Source organism: Mercurialis annua, linkage group LG1-X (assembly GCF_937616625.2).
Source record: "Mercurialis annua linkage group LG1-X, ddMerAnnu1.2, whole genome shotgun sequence".
NCBI lineage: Eukaryota > Viridiplantae > Streptophyta > Magnoliopsida > Malpighiales > Euphorbiaceae > Mercurialis > Mercurialis annua.
The window spans coordinates 46,524,031-46,528,141 of NC_065570.1; the positions used below are offsets into that span (position 1 = coordinate 46,524,031).

The window sequence follows — 4,111 nt, forward strand, 5'->3', positions numbered from 1 at the left end:
CTCTATTGGTAGAACTAAAGATGGACAAATGAGCTCAAATGAAGTTGTGGTGTGTCAACAAGTCAGCAATTAGTATTGCCAATAACCCAGTGCAACACAACAGAACCAACCATGTTGAGATTGATAGGTTCTTCATCAAAGAAAAGCTTAATAATGGGTTACTAGAGCTAAGTCATATATCAATTGGAGAGCAAGCGGCTGACTGTCTCACCAAAGGGCATAATTCATTAGATCTAGCTAAATTATTTAACAAGATGGGCTTAGTGAATATCTTTCGCCCGTCTTAGAGGGGAGTGTTGAGATTTATAAGTTAAGGGACTTATTGGTAAAAAAAATCTTGAGACTCGTTAGCAATAATGTAAGGACTTATATAAGTCTAGAATGTAAATCAATAAAAAAACAAATAATAAAATTATCAAGAGAAACAAATTCTAAATTTTAAAACTTCAAAAGTCAATTCATTTTTAAATAAAAATGAAGGGACTTTTTTTGTCCATTATGCCCTTCTTCTCCGGTTAACATTTTTCTACGAAGAAAGGGTCAACGCGCCCTATAAACTTATGTCACGGGATCATCTAACTCAATTTATATTTTTTTGAGCAAGTAACCCAAAATTCTTCATTTTCAGGTCAATTAACCTTATAATTGTATTTTCAAAACGTGTAAAATACAAATCGAAAATGAGAGATGCAAAAAAGTAATTAGATACCTCTCTAATTGTTGAAATATAATTATCCTGAATCTGTTTTTTAAAATAAAAATATATATTATGGAGTTATTTGACCCAAAAATGAAGAGTTTTTAGATTAATTGCTCAAAAAAATATAAACTTGACTAGATGACTCCGTGTCACAAATTTAAAAGGCGCGTTAACCATTTGTTCAATTTCTACTAACGTGTCAAAATGAGAAGCCGCTCCTTACTACTCCTCTCTTGAGACGAGGAGCTCAGCTCCTCAGTTGAGAGCTCCTCATTTTGGAGATGAGCAAATATACAGCTCCTCTAATCCATTCTTTTTATTTTGTCAAAAGACTTAATTATTTAAATTGTTTTTTTGTCTATACCTGATTTTATAAAAAATCATTTATATCCAATTTTGCATTTTTAAATTTCATCTCTATCCAAAAGTACTAAAATTACCTCTTTTTACTTGATTTTTTTTTAAATAATCTTTTAATTTATATTTATATTTTACTAATTAGACATAATATAACTTTTTATCCTTTAATTCAATAAATTGTCAATTATATTATTATATAGAATAGAGATAGAAACCTAAAAACTCAAAAATGGGCACAACCGTACAAATGACTTTTTTAAAAGGTCAAAATATAAACGAACAAAAAAATTAAGGTGAATTTTTTTCAAATAATTAGAAAAAAATAAAAGATCAGATTTTACTAAATTGCAAGTTTAAAAGCCTCAAAATGACTTTTTTTGATGAATTGATAGAACTTTGTTAACTAAGTGATCAACTTTTCTCTAAATGGCTTCATGTTTAAAACTTTTCCAACTTACAATCTGAGACCTTGTAATTGTAAAATTTGCTATATTCGTATAAAATGGATGGCGTAATACAAAAGTCCTTCAGATTAATCAAGGATAATGATGATAAATGGCATGCAATCAACATCAATCCAGCCAATCAAATAACATAATACTGAATGCTCTAAATTGCATCAAGTAACTACAAAATTCTGCTATGCAAAAACGAATAGCAAACCAGTATTTCCAATCACAAAAATAACTAAAATGAAATCTTCATTCCTCAAATCATTACTCACAGATCATGCACATTTAAACCTGAAAAACAAAACCATTTTCGATCAGAAACAACTACCAACTCACAACACTTCAATAGGTTAAACCAAATCTCATGAACAGAATTTAACCATAAATTCAATATTACTAGGTTATTGTATAATCACCTGGAGGAAGAGATTGCTTCAACTTCTCAGCCTTTTCAGAATCAAATACACACAGGGTGTAAAGGTATTTGGAGCAACGGACTTTAAACTTGACCACATCCTTGTTTTTCTTGATCTTTACAGATCGTGCATCTTTCCGTCTTGCAGTGAGAAGGAAATCCTTAATCTCATGTATTTGCTTGGGCTGTTTACCAAAAGGAAGCACACATTAAAAAACAGTTAGATATAAATATTGATAGAAAATTCTGGACATTGTCGATTATTGGCATATCTTAATTTAGAGTTGAATTTGAGTGATGCAGCATGTAATTTCACACTCCATAAACAGTTTTGAAGATTTAAATGTGCAAGAAAAAGCTCAAAATCAATACGTAATAATGAACTCAGTCCCTTAGATGTTCTAAATGATTGCGATCATTTCCGCATATCATTACAGGTCTGTAGAACTCATCACTGTTCCATTTACTATTGTTCTGATAAAAATCAAGCTAATAAAAAATAGGATAAACAGAAAGTACAAGATAACCACAGTTAAAAGGTAATTAAAACTACAATGAAGAGCTCAGTCCCTTAGATGTTCAAAAAACTTGCGATCATTACCGCAAATCATTACAGGTCTGTAGAGCTCATCACTGCTCTCAAAATTTCTAAACAATAGAAACTAAATTCTAAACATAGAACATAAAAAACTACAAAAATAAAAATTGAATATCAGCAAAAGAATGTAGTTTCCCGACGTCCGAATGAAACACAAAAGAAGCATTGGATAGCGAGGGAAACGTCTATTTTGGCTCCACTAACAATAGCATTGACTAATTAAATGTAGTGCAAAGCTGAAAGCTTATAATGACATTCTAATGAAGCCTTATCTCAAATATTGTGCAAAAATCAGAATGAAATGTAGTTACTCCATTGACAAGTCCTCTAAAATCAACTAACATACAGATCTAAGGGGATAATTTATAGCAAAGAGTAACACAAAAACTATTGCTTCAAGGGAACGAGTCAAAAGGCAATTAATCAAGCACCAATTGACCAGATAGAGAAGCCTTTCATACCCAAAATATATTGAATCCCTAAACTCAAGTCTAATTAGATTTAAATTTTATGAATTACAATTGAAATGAAACCAAAAAAGCAAGCAGCTTTCACATCAAAAACACAAAACAAAACAAAACAAAACAAACCCAGATGGTAAATTGGATAAAATTAAATCAAATAACGACTAATTCATAGAGATTGAGAGAAAATTACCATTTTGATGAAGTGAAGCAAAAACCACGCCCCAAACCCTAGTTCTAAAATTCAGATATATATAGCCCCTCACTCGGTATAGTCTGCTTCAAAACCCTAGCATATTTGTTTTGTTTTACCATTTTGTCCCTTGTTAATCTGTTTATCTCCTATTGGGCTGAACTAGTTCGTTGAGCCGAACCGGCATCTTCAATTTTGTCGGCTTTACAAGTCTAAGTTAATGGTTTGAGCTTTATTTGTCAGGCCTAGCTGAAGGCCATGTTTGGTTATGGATTAGAATAGGTGAGAAATAGAAGGGTAATTTACACAAATCCCTTAAAAATGGGGCTTTCATAAATGCTTGATTTGGACTTGTTTTTTTCAAAAACACTCTTCTATTAAAAAGTTAGCACATTTACTCCTTTTTTAATTGAAAAATAGCAAATGTATCTTCTATCTAATAACAAAATCACAGATGCACGAAAAATTCTCTTCCACATATTAAGCTGACTGGCTACAGCTAGTGGATCTTAATTTATTAGATTTGATATCACTTATCCTCTAATTCTAACAAAATATTATTATTATAATAATCTCCCTTTTTATCTCGTTTTTTTTATTAATCAATTACTATTGTAGTTTACTCTATGAAGTATATAGCCGCAATCCTATTCTTCATGTTCTTCTCATTAACGCCAGTTATTAAGTTGAATTTTGTTTATAGATAATAATTTTCTATAGCAGTGGCTCTAATTATTTTCTCTATTTTTGTTGCTAAATAATTTGATAACTTGACAGCTACCCTTGTATATAGTGATCCATCATTCAATTGTTTAATAAGTTATGTTGGCTCAGTTGTTTTTTTATCAATAAATAAGTTATAAAATGAAAAATAATAATTAAACATTTAATATTGAAATGACTTTTATCTAATTTAATTATAATATTAT

The 4,111-nt window shown here is 30.2% G+C and overlaps 1 long non-coding RNA gene and 3 other non-coding genes across 4 annotated transcripts; all 4 read right to left on the bottom strand.

The window, feature by feature from the left end:
* Positions 1-1,586: 1,586 nt before the first annotated feature.
* LOC126666286 (uncharacterized) lies at positions 1,587-3,289 on the bottom strand. Its single transcript, XR_007637846.2, has 3 exons — positions 3,183-3,289; positions 1,929-2,112; positions 1,587-1,803 (listed from the first exon to the last, which is right to left on the bottom strand). It is a non-coding gene; the product is annotated as an uncharacterized LOC126666286 (long non-coding RNA).
* Positions 2,306-2,389, bottom strand: LOC126666432 (small nucleolar RNA SNORD25). Its single transcript, XR_007637932.1, has one exon. It is a non-coding gene; the product is annotated as a small nucleolar RNA SNORD25 (small nucleolar RNA).
* Positions 2,485-2,568, bottom strand: LOC126666431 (small nucleolar RNA SNORD25). The gene has a single exon (XR_007637931.1). It is a non-coding gene; the product is annotated as a small nucleolar RNA SNORD25 (small nucleolar RNA).
* On the bottom strand, positions 2,649-2,795 carry LOC126666424 (small nucleolar RNA snoR136). The gene has a single exon (XR_007637925.1). It is a non-coding gene; the product is annotated as a small nucleolar RNA snoR136 (small nucleolar RNA).
* Positions 3,290-4,111: the final 822 nt, after the last annotated feature.